Raw genomic sequence first — 10,298 nt, forward strand, 5'->3', positions numbered from 1 at the left:
GGGGTGGGAAAGGGGCCGGTAATATATACAAGGAGCAGGGTCTATATAGGAAGAGTGACGGTTTGATGTATGCCTGGGCTGGGGTCTGTCTGGGGAGAGTGACTGGAGGGCAGTGGGTTCTAGATGGGGAGAGTAATTTGGGTGGAGTGCTTTATGGAGAGAATGATTGGGGAGGGGTCTGTATGGGGAGAGTGCTTGGGGTGTGAGTCTGCCAGATGGGGCCCACTGGGGAAGATGTGTCCGTGCCAAGGGTGGGTTTGTGTAGGGCGTGTGACTGGGAGCAGGGTGTGTATGGGGAGAGAGTGGGTGGTGTTTCTGGGAACAGGTACCGGGGTGTGTCTGCCAGGGTCGGGGTGTAATGTGGGAGAAGGTCTGTCTGGGTGACTGGGGCATGGAGTCGGTATGAGGAGCATGGCGGGGGTGGGCTGCATGCGCCTGGGACAGAATCTGACTGGGTTTAGGTGCCAGGGTGTGTGTGCTGGGGTGGGCTCTGCTGTAGAAGTGACTGCGCTGGGAGAACATGCCGTGAAGGTCGGTGGGAGCGAGGAGGAAGGTGGTGTGTGTGGGTGTGGGTGTGGGCAACGGCAGCCAAAGGTGGCCACAATCTAGGTTCCATCCCGGCCTCATGGCTGACCGTTGCCTCCTGAAAGGGCAGGTTCTTTGCCAGCATGTTGTACTTGAGACTCCTCTCTGCCTTTTGTAAGCAGCTAAAAGCTTGTGTGTTCAGAACAGTCCAGAAGGTGTTGCTTCTGGGAACGGTTGTGATTGAGAAGCCCAGCCCTTGTGCAGATGTCTCGGGTACACTTTTGCTTCACACTAGTGAAGCCTGAGGTGAACTTGAGCCATCTGCCCGTTTCCTGGGCGACAGAGAAAGCGACCGTCGGCACTTGTTGCTTTGAAATACAAGAAGTGAATTTAAACATGCGGCGCTGTGCTCTGCTGGGGTCAAAGAAGAGAGTGTACACAAATGCTTCTGTGAGAGCAGGAAGTATTTTCAGTTAAAAATGAGAAGACGCTTATTGTCATGGCTTTGTTACATGTGTCGATGGAACCTGCTGTTGGGATTGTTATTCTTGCCTCCACCTCCTCTCTCATCAAGTAGAGATCCGTGAGCGGGAAGAAGCTAGAGACGCCTCGGCCCAACCTCGCACTCCCCGGTGAGTGTGAGGACGGACGGACGGACAGTGTGTCTGTCGTTCCGGTCAGCTGGGAACCTGTGTCTGGGCTGTCACTGGGAAGACATTCACCTGTCGATGCTGTGAGGCGCCTGGGTAATGGTCATTTTTGTCTCTGACAGTGGCGTTCCCTACTAATTTTCTAAGTGCATCTTGTGTGAAAACTCAATAAATTCAATTTTGTAATCTTTTTTTAAAAAGGTCACTGGATTTCTTTTGCTAACGCTTCCTGTGACGTGGGACAGAGTCTTACCCACGCGTCTGCCATCCAAACAGCACGTGCCATTCATGGGGTCAGCAAACCTTAGCAGTGGGCACTGGCCAACGTTTAGACTTAATATTCCATGTATATAAATATGAGCCCTGGTAGAGCAACAGTTCAGTGCTTAGCTGCTCCCCGAAAAGTTTGCAGTTCAAACTCCCACAGTTCCTGAGAGATGATGGTGTCTGAAACCTGACTGGGTGGACACGTGGGGTCACTAAGGCTAAATCCATTCAGCAGCTCCTAACCACCGCCACCGTATAAAAGAGAAAGAAACTTGTCTTAATTAGACCCACAAAATACAACTCCTGGCAGGTCAGCAGAGGAGGATTAAAATCACTGTTTTAACATCATCCATGTATTATCTCAATACAAATTTTCCGATCCCTTCCTGTGTTGCTTTTGAAGACTCTTCTAGATGCTGGGATTGGCACTGAGCAAGCTCAAGTCCCATCTCTCCTGAGAAAGATAATCCACCATTAGGCAGAAGAATCTTTTCTGCTGTTATATGATGGCCAAGTTACCTCAACAGTGTATGTAAGTTTTGAAATACAGTCCTTTAACATTTCTGTCAATCGAGGTTTGGTTTTATGTGTTTCCTATTGGATTTGCTTAAAATAATCCTACAGCAGTTGGACATTTCTTCTGCAGTATATAAGGAAGGCATTTCTCCCTAGATGGTGCACACTGCTAGTGAGTTATCCATCAGACTGTTCTGTCCCAGGGGGATTGGAGGGTAGCTGAGCCGACACTGTATGGCAGGGTGAGTTTCCGAGACTGTGCCTCTTTAGAACAGTCCTTGCTGTTTAAAAACCAAGCGCCCAGCCAGAAGGCTCCTAAGAAGCAAGGGTGTTGAGAGTTCAACTCTCACACTTTGAACGTGTTACCAGAAAGGACCAGTCCCCGGAGGATACCATGCTTAGGAAAGTAGTGGTTAGGGGCCTTCAACTCCGTTCCTGTGTGAAACAAATTGTGTTACACAGTGGCCATTGCTATGCCACAGTTCGTTCTGGACATGCCAGAGACATCAAGGATGCTCGAGAGAGTGTGGGTTTAGTTTGATTCAGGACGAATGTGTACAATTGCAGGGAGGGAGTTGCTGATGCAAACACTGGTATTCTGTGGAGAAGTGTGCTTATCAGGAGCAGTTCACACCCACAGCACTGAACAAAAGGCATGCTTGTTCTAAATTGCAATTTAAAAAGATAAGGAAGATGTGCTGGCCACTTAGTGGAAGGTATGTTCTTGTGTACTCAGTATTACAAAGTTGGATATGAGGTCGTTTGGTATTTCAGGTAGGAACATGCATTCCGCTTCTAGAATCTGCTTCTTTTGTGGCAGCTGGGGAAGGTCTTGAAAGCACCCTTGGCACCTTTTTTAAAGGGACCCGATCCAGAATTACAGGTCACATAAAGTGAGCAGTGAGAATCACTTGCCTATTGGGTATTTTGGAAACAATTTTCACTGAACACACTCATCTCAGACGAGCCCTGGTAGTGTAGTGGTCATTCCTTGAGCTGCTAATTGCAAGGTCAGCGGTTAGAATCCACCAGTCGCTCCATGGGAGCAAGACAAGGCTTTCTACTCCCGCAAAGAGTCTCAGAAACTCACAGGGAAATTCTACCGTGTTCTGTGTGTCGGCAGTGACTCAATGGCAGTGAGTGTGGGTTTTAACATTTAAGGTCTGCACAAGACCCTTTGAAAGTGTTGAAAAATTAAGATGCCAACTTGAGCACAAAGTGTACCTGACCCAGTTCATGGTATCTTCAGCCACCGCAGATGTGTGTGGGAATTGGACGTTCAATAAGAAAGACCAAGGAATAGTCAATGCATTTGAATGTTGGTGCTGGTGACGAATATTGAAAGTACCATGAACTGCCCAAAGAACAAATCTATCTTGGAAGAAGTACAGCCTTGCTCCTTAGAAGCATGGGTGGCAAGACTTTGTCTGACGTACTTTGGGCATGTTACCATGTGAGACTAGCCCTTGGAAAAGAGCATCATGAAGTAGAGGGACCGTGAAAAAGAGGACGACCCTGGACAAGATGATGGGTTGACACAGTGGCTGCAACAGTGGGTTCGACGACAACACTGGTGAGGGTGGTGCAGGACCTGGCAGCGTTTTGTCTTGTTGTCCTTGGGGACGCTAGGAGCAGGGACTGATGTGACAGCACCTGAAGAAGGTAAGTAAGAGGGAGATGAGAGATGGCTGTCATGCCGGGGCTAACCAGGTGCCTGAAGCGTGACTTGATTGAGCAGCTTCAAGTGGGACACCTGCCTGTCCCTCTCGATGCCTTTCCTTGCACTAGTCCAATAGGAACACTACATATTCCCAGCTTAAAGAACAACCTGTTCTCCCAGTTCAGGAGGCTGAAGTCTGAAGCTAGAGTGAGTCTGGGGCCTGGGGTCATTTTCTTTGTCACCTACTTCCTGTTGCCATTGGATCGATTCTGACCCAGCGTGACCTTTTGGGTCAGGTATGGTAGAACCACCCCATGGAGTTTCCGACGTTGTAACTTTTTCTGGAAAGACTGTCACTGCTTTCACCTGCAGAGCAGCTGGTGGATCCAATCTGCCTGCCTTAGCCAGTGTTCCACCAGGGCTCAATGGCTGGTAGCCAGTTATCAACCCTGGGAGCTGTCAGACCTGAAGATGCAGCTCACTCTGTCCTCAGCCTCTGTTTTCTGCTGGCCAGCTTGCCTCTGCCTAATCTCTTTTCATAACTCAGAAGGGATTATCAAGTGTGATGTGATTAACATTGCAAAGAAAATCCTATTTCCCAACAGGATCACATCCACAGGTATAAAAATTCCACAATAGCTGCCATTGAGTCAATTCCAACTCATATCTACCTTATAGGCCATGGCAAAACTGTCCCTTTTGGCGGGAGCAGAAAGGTTCATCTTTCTCCCAGAGCTGCAGCTTATGGGTTTGAACTGCTGACCTTGTGGTTACCATCCCGACATGTAACCCACTGCATCAGAACCCCTTTCCAGGACTCAGACTCCAACACATCTTGTGAGGGGACCCAATTTAACCATGACACTGTGTAAAGTGCAGAAATGAATAAGCTATGGTCTATGCATGCAGAACTTGTCCAGGGTCCAATGTGGGACATGAGGGTTAGACTGGCCCAGTGGTCAGAGTCCTAAGTAATGACCATGACCCTCCATCTACCCACTGTATGCATCTGTACAGAAAAAGAGATTCCTGTCAAGAACTGGCTCACACAGTGGTAAAAGTGGGTAAGTCCACCCCAGTTCATGACCATGGGTCAGATGTGAGCTGGGGACTTCTGACTCCTTGCTACAGGAGCTGATGAACAGGAATGAGAAAGATGAGGCAGGAAGACCACAGGCTGGTGGGTGAAGAGCTGAATGAACCCAAAATTGGCAATCTGCTGATGGTTCCTGGGACCAGCAGGCACTCTAATAGGAGGTCGATCCACCTGCTGCAGGATCCAGACCCAGCAGAAGTGAGCTTACTTCCTGTCAGTGTCAATCTATGCTCAGAGTGAACCATTCTCCAAATGAACCCTCCCCTCAATTGTATCATGCTTGTGACCACATCAAAGTGGTACTCCACCCTATTTTCACAACTGGACTAACAGGTGACATCATGGTAAATGGAGAAAAGATTGAAACTGTCACGGATTTCGTTTTGCTTAAAACCACATCAATGCTATGCTATGGATCAGAACCAACTCGATGGTGCCTGAGGAGCCCCACACACACACCCCTGCTGGGCTGCTGCACAGTAGAGTCTGTCATGGGGCTGACCGCACTGTGTGAGAGCCCCTCAGGGGAGAGTCCTGGCCCAGCCTAGTGAACATAAAACTGCACTCTCACGCCTGGTGACCAGGGCACGCCCTACACTGGTCCCCAGCTCTCCTGCCTAGCTGCCCTCCTTTCCCCTTCTCGTCCATCTAGTCACCATTCTTACCCCAAGGCCACTCACGCAGACACTATCTAGAACTGGCTCCTGAGTGTCCTCACCCACCAAATATTTTGAACTTGATATTTCTGGTGCCTGTAGCGTGATAACACGCACACCCTCGCACCCTTCCTTCCATGTGCAGGCCAAGGACACGGAGCACGTTCTTTGCATGCTGTCATCCCACTCGCTCTTGCTACCCTTATGGCCTCATGGCCGTTACCTTAGGCGCTCTGTCCCCTCAACCACTTGTGTGTTTAGAGTTGCTGTTGTCCATCTAGGAGCCCCCGGTGTCATCATGGGTTATGCTTCGGGGTGCCAACCACAAGGTCAGCAGTTCGAACTCACCAGCTGCTCTGCAGGAGAAACGAGGCTTTCGTTTCCAGTAAAGACTGACAACCCCAGAAACCCACAGAGGCAGTGCCAGCCTGTCCTAGGACTGCTAGGTGTCAGATTGGACTCCATGGCAGGGAATTTGGTTGCAGATTGAATATTTGCTCAATGCAAATATTCCTCTTCACTGAGCTGAAATCGTCATCTAATTTGAAAGTGATTTTATGAGATCATCTCAGATCAAGGCTTGAAGATTGATTCGCTCCGGACAATAGATTTGGGGCCTCCCCCCTCCTCCCCACAAGGGTTTCAGCAAGTCTGATTTCCAGAAGGATTTGAAATTCTGCTCCACATTTTGCCAATCTAGAGCCAGAGTGCACATTCCCTAGATAAGCATCCACCGGCCGCCTCTGCAGGTTGGGGCGAGGGTGGGGGTGGGTGGTAACTAGGCGCTAGTGCTAGATAGGTGGACCAGCAGCGCTGCTGAGGGCATGGCCCACCTCCAACAGCGTCCTCGTGGAGCAGCCGAGGGGGTTGAACTGCGGATCTTTCGATTAGCAATCTAAGACTTAGTCACTGTGCCACCAGGACTCCTCTGCTGGGGAGGGAAAATGCAATCTGGGTGTTTGTTGAGGGAGCTGGGGATAAAGGACTGGGAGGTCCCCAGCCTCCCACAAGCCTTGCTCAACTCCTCAGATGAGCAAGCATGCAGCCAGCCCGGCTGGGACCTGGAACGTGGGGCGGTCATCGAGCCTTGCTCTTTCAATGAAGACCCCACAGAGTGGGAAAACCGACTCCTGTCTGATTTTGTCTTACTGGATGCCACGTGATGAACAGGCTACCCTTCCAGAATATTCCCAGACTCACCTGCATGTGGGCCTTCAGGAAGGGAAGTGGAGCTGGGGAAGCACGTAGCCGCCCCTTCCCAAGCTGCAGGAGAGGGGCCTTGGCTCTCATGTAGTAGGAACTGGAAACAGGAAGATGCTGTCAGCTGACTGAAATAGAATAGACCAAGTGGATTTCAGAGCCCATCCAGTGCTCCTTGCCAAGCCCAGCAGGAAAGGAGGGGCTCTATCTCCTTGCTGCCCCAGGGGTCCGGAGAGCCCTGCAGCCCCCTCCTTCCACGGTAGCAGACCACCTGACGCTGTAACCTGGGAGAGTTCTAAAACGGCATGGAATTCAGACACCGCTCACCAAGTTCCTTGCCTCTTTGTGCCCCTGACCAACTGGCTCCAAATAAGAGCTGCCAGTCAGAACTCTAGCCAGCATTACTCCCGTTGCTTCGAGCCACTGCCCACTCACGGCAACCCCGTAAGGGCAGGTAGAACTGCCCCTGTGAGTTTCTGAGACTGTTAATGGGAGTAGAAAGCCCCAGCTTTCTCCTACAGGGTGGCTGGTAGGTTTGAACTGACTGGATCGCAACCCAACTTGTGACCACTATGGCAGCAATAATGGAAAAGCCAGCTTAATTAAGCATCTACCAGAAGCCATGACCCAGGGTCCTTTAAAATGCATGACCTCCTGTGTTCTGCACAGATTATCCCAGCCAAATCCCCCTTGTTCAGAGGAAATCCCTGAAGCGTAGGGAGTTCTCTTCTCAGCAAAACCACCGACCTAAACCCACACCCGCTGCTATTGAGTCGATCCCAACTCCTCGTGAGCACCTAGACCAGTGGTTCTCAACCTTCCTCATGCCGCGACCCTTTAATACAATTCCTCATGTTGTGGTGACACCCCGCCCCACCATAAAATTGTTTTCATTGTACTTCATAGCTATAATTTTGCTATTGTTATGAATCAGGTCATTTGACCCCCAAAGGGCCCGTGACCCACAGGTTGAGAACCACTGACCTATAGGGTTTCTGAGCCTGGAAGTCTTTATGGGATCAGACCACCTCATCTTTCTCCCTCGGAGCTGCTGGTGAGTTTGAACCACTGTCCTGTGACTAGCAGCCCAGCACAGAACCCACAGCACCGCCGGGGCTCCTTAGACAGTAACAGAGCCATGATTTAAACCAAGTCTGTCTGATCACACAGTCCAAGCCCTTTGAAGCTCTCTGCCCTGGAGATCAACCCCAAATGGGTTTCTGAAAGGAAATCCATTTCTACGGGAAGCAGGCACACTTCCGTTCCCGTGAGTGCCGCCTGCTTTGCTTGCACGGCTTCTAGACACTCCTGTAATCCGATTCCCTAGACTGGCTTTGCTGGGTGCTATTTTAGAAGCTGGATGATGTCCAGATTGTTCTGATAATCCGGCCTCTTGTTAAATTGCTGTTTTTCTCCTGGAGGCAACCCCCAGCGGGAACAAAGCACCAAGAGAGGAAGGAGTGACCCGGAGCTGTGCCCTGCAATGTGGGTTTATTGGGACTTGCGTTCAGTGAGAAAGAGGAAGACCCTCAAAAAGATGAATTGACACAGTGGTGGCAACAATGGCCTCAGAGACCAAGGGTGTGTGATTTGGTTGTAGTGGGGTCGCTGTGAGTGGGACTGCCTGCACTGTCCTAAGCAAGACTTCCAGCCTGTGGTCTGGTGTGAAATTGTGTCCCCCCATCCCCCCTAAAAAATATGCAATGGAATTGTGCCCCTTATACTTAGCAGCGCTGTCGGCTAAGTGTTGAGCTCCTAAGGACAAGGTTGGTGGTGCCAGCCCACCAGCTGCTCCTGGGGAGAAAGACTGTCTGCTCTTGTCAACCTTTACAGCCTCCCTGGGGGTCGGCACTGACTCGGTGGCAGTGGGTTTGGTTTGGGGCTTTGATGTGTGTAAAAGGGGCCAGTGCTGTGGGTTAGGTATTGGACCGTTAACCTCAAGGTCAGCAGTTCAAACCCACCTGCTGCTCCCTGGGAGGAAGAGAAGCTCCGGCCAAGATTCCCAGCCTAAGAAACCCTAGAGGGTTGCCATGAGTTGGAATCAGCCCAATGGCAGTGAGATTGGTTTCTTGGTTTTGTTCATAGTTGTGTAGTAGGAGCCCTGCTAGCACAGTGGTTCAATGTCCCACTGTTAACCAAAAGGTCTGCGGCTCAAAGCCACCTCCCGCTCTGTGGCCGAAAGGTGCGGCAGGCTGCTGATGTCAGGATCCGAAGCCTTGGAAACCCCTGGGGTCATGCTCCTCTGCCCCGTAGGGTCGTTGGGAGTCAGAGTTGACTCAGTAGCAAGCAGTGGGTTTAGTTGATACTTTGGGAAGGTCCCAGAAGACACAAATGATACTTACACTCCCTTAAAGGTCGATAGTCTCAGAACCCCCTGCACAGGGTCACTGTGAGTCAGACTTGACTTTACGGCAGTGCTTGTTGTCATTTGTTTGGGCCTGGGGTACGAATCTTGAGGCTGGTGCTGGGAACCCAATGGTGCTGCGAAAGCAAGGCCTGGCGTCTGCCGCTATAAAGATGGCAGCCAAGAACACCCCATGGAGCAGTTCTTGTTGGAAGGAGGTGGGGCTGGCCCAAAGCCCCCAGGTTTGGTTGGAGAATTGCCGACTACAGAGACTCTCCTGGAGACACTGGAGAAGCAGGAGTCATGTGAGGACAAGCTGAGGAATGCCCAGCACCATTGCGATGGTTAGAGTGAAGGTAGGACCAGTGCCCAACCTATCAATCAGGTCGCTGCCTGATGACACTTCATTGGAGGGGTGGTCTTTGATCTGAATGAGAAAGAGAGAGAGAGGAAGACCTAGCAGAGCAGAATTCTCTTTGCTCTTTTTCTTTCTGCTGGAGCTGGATCCTGCATCTTGTTCATGGATCTCCTGTTGTGTTGCCTGCCAATCCCAGGAGCCATCAGCTGACTGCCCACCCTTTTCAGGAAATATATATATACACTGCCCACCCACCCCCACCCCCGGCAGTTTCTTAAAAATCTAAAATGTTTGTGCTCTAGCCTTTAATTCAGGATCAAAGGACCCCGGTGTGGCATAGTGTGTTGCACATTGGGCTGCTAACCACAAGGCTGCTCTTGCTGCTCCTGAAAGAGTTATACTCTTGGAAACGCACAGGGCCAGTCCCAGTCTGTTTTACAGGCTCACGGTGAGTGGAAGTCAAGTTAATGGTAATAAGTGAATGAGTTATCTGTCTTTGCAGCCCCTCCTGGATCGTCCCAGTGCCCCACTCTGGGAATCACTGATGAGAGGATAAAGGGATACATGCTGGCTTAAAACCAGGACAGATGTGCATCAGGGTTGGAGCCTTTCACCGTAGGTATTCAATCTGTCTGCTGAGCAAATAACCTGAGGGGCTGCCCGGACCAGATGCAGAGCTACCTAGGATGGGAGAGAGATGGCATCACCTTTCGTTCTCAAAAAGGGCCCCTGTCAGGGAACCACTGGAGATGAGAGACCCGCGCCTGACTCTCGGCGTCAAGGAGGCTGCCACACTTGCCGGCCTTGCCAGACCACCAACTAGCCGCCATCGCGTGGATTCCAACTCGCATGCGCCGCGGTAGAAATATGCTCCGTGGGGCCCACAAAGGCTGCTTTTTCAGACGTCAATCACCAGGGCTTACCTCCAAGGCACCCAGGGCTGGACTCAAACCTCAAGCCTTTCTGTTAGCTGTGAACCTCTTGAACCACCCAGGGACACACACACACACACACACACACACACAC

Source organism: Echinops telfairi, unplaced genomic scaffold, assembly GCF_000313985.2.
Source record: "Echinops telfairi isolate 266 unplaced genomic scaffold, ASM31398v2 ScPeMD7_7468;HRSCAF=8506_1, whole genome shotgun sequence".
Lineage (NCBI taxonomy): Eukaryota > Metazoa > Chordata > Mammalia > Afrosoricida > Tenrecidae > Echinops > Echinops telfairi.